Source organism: Thermobia domestica, chromosome 11 (genome assembly GCF_964235325.1).
Source record: "Thermobia domestica chromosome 11, izTheDome1.hap1.1, whole genome shotgun sequence".
Taxonomy (NCBI): domain Eukaryota; kingdom Metazoa; phylum Arthropoda; class Insecta; order Zygentoma; family Lepismatidae; genus Thermobia; species Thermobia domestica.
The window spans coordinates 193,602,516-193,611,735 of NC_137464.1; the positions used below are offsets into that span (position 1 = coordinate 193,602,516).

At 36.3% G+C, this 9,220-nt stretch overlaps 1 protein-coding gene across 1 annotated transcript in view; it reads right to left on the reverse strand.

The window, feature by feature from the left end:
• Positions 1-637, reverse strand: part of LOC145664630 (diphthine methyltransferase) — a 70,136-nt gene extending 69,499 nt beyond the window's left edge. Inside the window, exon 1 of the mRNA XM_081731464.1 lies at positions 230-637. The gene's annotated coding sequence lies outside the window, so the exon portion shown is untranslated. The remainder of the gene's footprint in view (positions 1-229) is intronic.
• Between the last annotated feature and the right edge of the window lie 8,583 nt (positions 638-9,220).

The following is a 9,220-nucleotide window of genomic DNA, read 5'->3' on the forward strand; positions in this document are numbered from 1 at the left end:
ATACATCTGCTATGTCACAATAAATATCGGAAATCATTAATTGCCCTATTAACAAACATATCAATCCGTAATCAACCTCTCAAAACCTACTTCTGCTAATGAAACATCAAAACACGTACAAGAAATTAATGTACAACAATATTATTAAATATTCTTATAGATACGGAAAGTAAGAAACTATGAGAAGTTTAAATCAATTTCTAAAAAAGAAAATGCCTAGATAATTTACCAAAAACTCTTCCCTGATTGCCACTCCGGTACAACGACTTAGCCCATAGACATTATAAAACAATGTTGCCTCATATCATTTTAACGAAGTTACTAATATTGGCAAAAATACATGACTTTTATTTTGAGTACTGCATGATGAATCGGTCATACTTTACAGTTTTTCTTCAATTTTTTTCGGCATAATTACACTTATTTTGTATTGGATGAGTACCAATTAAGACATTTTTTGACTCAAACAGTTATGCTAATTTATTATCGTCATTGACTTGTTGCTCTCTTTGCTTGTCAATGTATAGAATTGTTTGCGGAGGGGAAAAAAAAAGTAGATCACCAAACGGAATTTTGATCTTGCCGATGTGGCAGCACTGTACGCAGAATTGCCTGCTGTTGAGGGCATTGGCAAAGTTGTGAAGGGAGTGTTGTGCATTTCAGCTCCAAACGAAAAAAAGAAAAAAAAAAAGAAAGAAAAGAAAAAAGAAAGAAAAAGAAAAGAAAGGAAAAAGAAAGCGAGATAGTCAAATAGAGTAGACAGCACATATTTTGCACGGTTGGTTAAATAGTTTTGATGTTTTATAGAAGTCCTTGATCGTGACAGTGGTATATTACTCATAGTCTGTACTAATTTACATTGAACTATAAGACAATTATAAAAAAATCGTTTCTGAGAAAAATATTTCATGCAAATAATTGTATTGTAAGTGAGGAACTATTTCAGATTCCGTAAATCCCGCCGGGACTAGGAACAGTAGCATTTTGGGTTAACTTGTTAAAAGGGACTGAAGTGAGATCTTCCAGCTTTATGCCATTTGTTATGCCCACTAGACTAATGGAGACAAGATTACATAGTAATGAAAGCAAAATATTTTGAAAGGAATCGATGGAATCAGGATGTCGGGAAAATCGGAAAACTCTCCAAACCTTACGTATACGAGTCCGGTCAAACTCGACTCACATATGGTATTGATTGAACCAGGAACCTTATGCATCAGAGATGAGAGCTCTATTACTGAACTACCCCACCCGTACAGTGGTCATTGTGGAAGATACGAGAGACGAGGGGAAAGCTAAGAATTGGGAACACTTCCTCCAAAGCATCACACAACATTATTTTTAGCAATAAATTAGTGATTCATATCCAACTCATCACGACAACCTTTGGTTTAGTTGATGTTGAGTTCGGGGATGGGTGCCTCAGTGGTAAAGCGTTCACCTCCGGTGCTTAGGGTACCTGGTTCGATCCCAGCTCGCGCCTTGTGGACTTTGTGGTGGACAAACACTGTGCTCGTGGGTTTTCTCGGGGTTCTCCCGTTTGCTCCCACTTTCTTCATTCCACCATTTCACTCATTTCTCATAATCACCGTCTCCTTTAGCCTAACCGGCATAATTGTGGGACGTAAAGCTCAAAGATTTCATTTCATTTCATTTTGATGTTGAGTTTAACGTCCCATTCAGCAGCGAGGCTATATAAAACGCAGACCTACTGATTAATGTGGAATTCGAACCACATGAGCTCCGACCGAGTTTCCCACGCCAAAGGCACGTACGTCAACCGCTTAGCCACGAAGGAGCCCACGTTAAACCTTAGTATAAGAACTCAGTTTCTATTTGAAACAGTAAAATAAGAATAAACAGTTGAGTTGATTTTGAGTTTAACGTCCTTTTCAGCAGCGAGGCTATATGAGACGGGACCTACTGATTAACGTGGAATCCGAACCACATGAAAGAATAAACAGTAACAGTGTAGGTCTATGCAATGATATAAGCAACATTCAATATTAGTGAATTAATTACTTCTATAAGTTGTTTGCAGAGATGCTAGTAAATACTGCAGTACAGAAAACTTAAGAATTACAAAGTTACATACTGTATCTATAATCAATATTGTTTATTGTTTTATATATGACTTGATAGTGTTGCAAGTAATCAAATTTAGCTACAAATCTAAAAAAATAATTGTTTTTTGGAGTTTTACGTCCCACGATTATGCCGGCTAGGATAAAGGACACGATGGAAATGAGAAATGAATGAAATGAAGAAAGTGGGAGGAAACGGGAGAAACCCGAGGAAACCCACGCACATGGTGTTTGTCCACCACAAAGTTCACTTGGCGGGAGAAGGGTTTGAACCCGGAACCTCATTCACCAGAGGTGAACGCTCTACCACTGAGCTACCGCGGCCACCTAAAAAATAATAGTGTCGTAAATAAATATTAAATTCGATTTTTTAAAAGATTTCCAAACTATGCAATGCGTAAGTGTCGGAAGAATTATCCTTTTATAGGATCAACAGGAATTTCAAGAAAATCGTAGATCTTTACGTTAGCGGCTCTAGTGCCACTTCTAATTGTCACAGGGACACGAACGATACCTCATTGTAAAGCTTATGGGACACAGATTCCAACGAGCTAACTTTTGTACCCCCGTGCCAAACACATAGAAGAAGAAGAAGATGATGATGATTTTTAAATTCGTTATTTTTGGAATTTTGGAAATTGAAATTTTTTGTTTTTGTGTTTGTTCTTGTTACTGATATTTGTTGTACACAGGAATAAAATATTTTCACGCGTACGCCAGACATTGGGTACAGCCATGTAAAAAAAAAAAAAAAAAAAATGAAGAACGATAGTTCAACACAGTGGCGGCTAATGTTAGTGTTGCAGCGTTGCGCAACGACCAAAGTATTTCAAGAAAAAAATATTATTATCAATAGTAGTAAAGAACAGAAAAATACTTTTTAATACTCGCACATATACACTTTAAATAACATATTTTTTTACTTTTGTAATTGTCCGTTCCGATAATCCATTTTAAAAAGCGAAAAATAATTCGTTACAGAGTCTCTAATTTATATTGTGTTGCAGCGACCATACAACAACCAGATTCCTTCAGCGCGGGAATTGGAACGAATGTTAAGCCTCCTTTCTCCTATCTCAGAAGTTAAAGGGACTGGTCGTTGCAGTTCTTCTGCAACACAGCACGGTTTCCAGTGAACGAGAAGGTTTTTCGCGCTAAATAAGATTTCTAAATTTTATTTCACTAGCAATTAACAAATGGGATTTGTTTTTATGCATTCATATTTTTAAACTACAGGACCATACTGAAGCAAATCAATATAATGACAATTAAAAAAAGTGATTGCAGAATTATAAAATAAAGAAAGAAAATATCTAGTAGAGAAGAAAACAAATGAAAATAGACCCGCATTTACAAGTTAATTCTTAGCTTATATTGATAATGAAGGCTTCTTCCACAGTAATTTGTGATTCAAATATTAAAAAGTCAGTATATAGAATCGCCCCTCTCTCTGTGGATAGCCTAGTATTTTAGTATATACATATTTCTTTTATAAAATAAGTATATTTTATACTCTTGATAATTTCCACATAAAACTGTATGATGGAGAATGCCACATTGAATTTGGGACTAGTTAGCAATGCTCAGGGACGTAACCACGAGGGGGGTCCACCGGGTCCGGACCTCCCAAAAATTTCTAAACTTGACTAACATTTGTAGACTTTCCTATATTTGTTTAACAGAGAAACGATTGATGTAGGCTAAATATTTTATTTTACGTCTCATCATGTACTCTCTCTTTTCTTAAAAACAATTGTTCTATCATTTTTTGCTAAGAATATAGGTGACAGTTATTACTTATCGTCTTTTCGGATGCAGAATAAGAAAGGTATATATTGCATAGACGTATCGAACCCCTCCCAACACACATTTCTGAGTATAGAACTGGCAGTGCTGTTTGTTTTGATGTTCTTCGACTTTTGCCTTCTGTTATGTATACATGCTGATCCTACATCTGGCGGGTTTCGAGGTTTCCTTTCCAGAACATATGACATTGATAAGCATTGTTTCGCCTCATGTGAAAGTATATTGTGTTCATCGTGCATTGCGTAACAACCAAGACGGATGATTTGGAATTTAGTTTTTTTCTTTTACGCACATGTGTGTGTGTTGATGTATGAATATGTGACATTCGGAATTCATATACCAGTACCTCTTATGTATCACTGTTTTGGTTTTTATTTATTAGATTTAATTTTATTGTGTGTGCTTTAATTCTGTAAATAACCTACAAATTCTGAATGAATCGTATACCGTGACTTCTGTAAATAACTTACAAAAAACATTGACCAGCTTTCAACTGAGAAAAAACTTGCAATCAAGGCTTAGACAAAACAAGCAAAGTACAATTCAGGAGAGTGTTCGAAAAAATCCAGTTTAAATTTACAACATCTTTTATGGCAGTAATGTTGTTTTGAACTAGATACATTTCCTCAATTTATTTTAAATTTTCCTGGATAAACTGTGAAAAAAGTGTGTTCAATGGACATTTTTTATAACACCAATCTCTGTTACGAACTCTCTTCAGTCAACGCTGAAGAGGAATTCGGATCACTGTCAGGGACTGAGTTTGCTAGAATGAATCGTTCGTAATAATCTAGAAAAAATATTTAGTGAATCTACAAAGTTTCTGAAATTAATATTAACTGTACTTATGGCGTCAGCAAAAGACGAAAAGTAATTTTCTACATTAAAAAAAATTGACACTTTCAAGGAATTGAATGTCCCAAGAAAAGTTATAACCATTGGTTATGCTTTCCATCGAAAAAGACCTCACAATAAGAATACCAGAGTTCAACCAGCATATATTAGACAGATTTGCTCCAATGAAAGAGAGGAGGATGAACTTACTAATTAATTAAAGTGATTAATGGGATAAAATGTTCTGCAATTTTTTATTTTTAAAAAACAGAATTTTATTTAATTTCACATGTCACATAGCATTTGCATCTGAAGTTATGCTGATTAGTCAATGAGTCCACTTTATATCTTATCGTTATACTCGTATCGTTCGTACTGCAACACCTGAAACCACAATCCACCGTCCACCACTGGTTCAATACCAAGTGAGAAAAAAATCCGAACGTGTTTCCTAGGAGAATCACCCTGTACATGGTTTTCGAAATATTTTGGTCTACCCTGACGTTGGCAGTCCTAGTAACACCTAATTGCAGGGCCTAAAATTCAACGAAATCACAGCTCCACACTGTTAAAAATTTTATACAGTATAGAAAAAATAAGTTTAGTCAGCATTTGTTTAGACATATAATCAGTGTTCTGTCCAGTACATCATGTTTACCTGCGACCAAAAAAAAATATTATTATTATTATTATTATTATTATTATTATTATTATTATTATTATTATTATTATTATTATTATTATTATTATTATTTAGGAAAATTTTGGCATCCAGACCAAACAAAATTAAAGGCACATTAGGATACATTTTTAATTGTATTGTATTAAACCATAAAATACAGGAAACAAACCGGTAAGAAAAATAGTCACACTGGAAGAAAAAAGTCACTTTTTCTTACATAAGAATTTCACTGTCATTTTTCCGTGATCATTACGCTGTCTCAGTCTGTTTTCTGCCGAGGCAAATACACCGTTATACCAGGGCTGTTCCTTTGAGTTCCTACCAACTTCAAAACGCCTTTCCTTTCTGTCCAGCCATTTCATAACAGCAGGGGTTGGGCTAAAATCTTCCAACGGACCCATATTTATATTAACGTGAAGGTAATTTTTCACAGTAGTGGGAGCTAAAGACAATCTGTTATCTGTTTTCAATATGTTGTAGTCACTTATAATATAAGTCTTTCAACATCGGAAGAAGATGGTTTCGAAGCAACAACTCGGGCTAGACTTGATGACAGAGCATGAAATGACTGATTTCCACAGATTTTCATGAGAAGACTTTTAGCGTCCAGACCTTTCAACATACTGCACGATGATGCCTCTCTATATTGCATTGCGAACTGCAAAAGATCTGTATCAAGACAAATAACTTTGTGGCATGTTCTTAGAGCATCATCAGTTACATCCTCTTGCAAAATACGCAAAGGCTCCAAAGCAACAATACTGTCTTCATAGAGCAAACGCTGACTAACAAAGTTAATTATGGAATCCAGAACTTTGTAGCTTACTACAGTAAAATATCTTTTCTCACAGACATATTTGTTATGGGATTTATTGCGACGTGTGTTACGATGAAGTTGAATACCATGTAATGAGTATTGTATTTCTCCGTTGACGTTCTCTTGCACACGTTCGTTTAAAAACGTTTTTTCCCACCCGCCTAACAGAGGTTTCTCTTTCATACTCTCCAATTGTGCTATAGTTCTATTTTTATTTGTTATTATGTCCAAAAGAAACATTTCATCACTCTCAAACTTCTGCTGGCAGTTCTTGAAAACATATAGAGTGTCTGTCACAAGACACAGAAGATGAAGGCAATCTACTTCTATCCATTTACGCAGATGATCATTGGCTTCATTACATACATGGCTTTCCGTTTACAAGTAAAAGCAGCTTGGATACTTTTTTCTTTTTCTTTTTTCTTTTTTTTTTTTTTTTTTTTTTTTTTTTTTTTTTTTTTAAGGAGAGTAGTGAGCATACTGAATGAAAATTTTGTGCACCTGACGTCAAAATGTTCTGGGTAGTGCAAAACTTCTAAGTTATTTTCTGAAGCTACCATCGTTAAACTTTCGTTCGCTGCCTTGTTTTCACTATCAGTAACTATTGAAGTCACTCTGGGAAACATTACTCTTTCTACTGATTTTCGTAACGATGTGCTTCGGCTAAATTTTTGGCGGTTATTGATGTATGTTATCTCTGGTAGTACATATTTCTATAACGGGTTCAAAGGATCGTGTAATTTTTACCTACAAAACAACCCATTTCATTATATCGGAAAAGTGTAATGTCCTATTGAAACAACAGATAAACGTGCAGTTAGTTGCATATTTTAAAACTATATGAATGCAACCGAAAACGTTTGAAAACTAAATATAGTTAAAAAGTTCCTTCACCTCAAAATTGGCAATGGTTTTCCCTGCCATCTAGGAGACACCTATACGTATTAACTCTGGCTTAATGTCATATACTGGCAGTTATATGGAATTGAGTAACTCCCCATTGCATAATGGATGTATTGAATCAGTAAGACTTAGTTTGACACACTAAACGCTTTTAAATGCATAATCCGAGAAAAGTAAGGTACTCACATTAATACCACTCCACACTTTGAGAATTATAGTTCCACACTCCTTTCCTACAGTTCCACAAAGTGTGGAGTACTCCACTCAATTTTAGGCCCTGCCTAATTGCCACAGAGATATAAGCCATACCTCGTTGGAAAGCTTATGGGACATCCAACGATGTAACTTTTGTGCCCTCTGTGCGTACGACAAATAACAGTGTTGCCAGAGACCCACAAACTTCGAAAAAGTGTATTTTTCCCGACTTTATCGACTTTCTTCTTGTTGTTGTTCAGGTTGAACACGGGAGGCACAAGCTACCTTGTTGGAATCTGTGTCCCATAAACTTTTCAACAAAGTGTCGTTAATGTCTCTATGACAGTTAGAGGTACCGGTATCGCTAGGGCTGCCTTACATCAGAGTTCATCGAAAAATATAAATACAGGATGATTTTTGTAGATCAGGGGTAAAATCGAGGGGGAAGGGAGGATGTCATCACCCCACCTCGAAAATATATATACGGTGTCCCCCAGTTCCTAAAAAGTTAAAATAGGCAAAGATAGACAGAGGGAACGGAGTGACATCATTCCGCTACCAACCGTCCCCCTACCTTTTCAGATCTACTTTTACTCCTGTTGTAGGTATGGTGTTCCGAATTTTTTTCTCCCTTGCTATTGTATCTTCGCCTTTCATTTTTTAAAATATGATTGTTTCGAATGTCTGGCGTACATGGGATATTATTATTTTCGGCGTAGGACAAATAATAGTGTTGCCAGCATCTCACATTTTTCAAGTAACATTTTTATAAGAAAATGTATACTGAACACAAGGGTAAATTCAATATCCCTCCCACCAACGGCGCCGACTTTTCAAAATTTATGTCGCTGCATATCAATAGATGTTTTCAGGGGAGTCTCGATATTTTTTGATTGATTTACTTTTAGTTAAAAATAATTTCTGAACTCTGTCATAAACAGCTGTGCTCGAATCTGGTCACAACATAATTCCATATTTTTTTTATTGTGAGAACTGCCTTTGACTAGGCCAGAGACAGGCAAGGAAGTGAGGGGGGAGTGTGTTTCTTGGTTGCCTTTCTATCGTGGCGGACATATGGCAGTCATTCAGTTACTTAATTGGAGAAGATACATATGGGCAGGTTCTCTATTTTATAACATCCTTGGGTATCGCGAGGTATCGTTCAAGAGAACAAATGAAATCAGTGGCGTAACCAGGCCCACAGCCAGAGGGGGCTAGGAGGTCCTGGTTCCCCTAAAATATTCGTGGCAACTCCAGACCTTAACACAAAATGCTATTATTAATACAAAAAAACACAATTTAGCTATTGGTAAGAGAATGTTTAATTGCTCCTCCCTAACATATTCATGCTCCCCCCCCCCAAACCTCTGTGGCTGGTTGCAGGCCTGGGCGTAACTACAATGAAGCGAGTGAAGCAGCTGCTCCAGGGCGCAAGGGCGAAAAAACAGAATACGGAAAATTGCTCCATATGCGAAGAACTTTTGAAAAAGGTACGCTATGACTATTAGCAGTTAATTTGCAACATCCGATACCGGGGGCGGATCCAGAAATTTTTGAGGGGGAGGGGGGGGGGCAGGTCTGAAAAATAAACTTGAGACATTTTTCGATATTTGGTTTGCTAACTAAAATTGTGGACTGCAGTGCTTCATAATAGGTACCCTTCTTCCCTTCTAGAGGCGGCATTGAGGAAAGCCATGTTGCTTAACACGAGAGAATCCACGATTACCATGAACTGGAAACGCATACATTATCTCCAATGAGTCGAGAACGCACTCAGAATCTTCCTTTTGAGAGAAATTTTAAAACTTTTTTTTTTTTTCATAGTCTTTGATCAAGCGCTTCATCGCTTCATTAGGGACTAATTTATATATTTTATTCCTCTTGGAGGGGCGCGCGAGC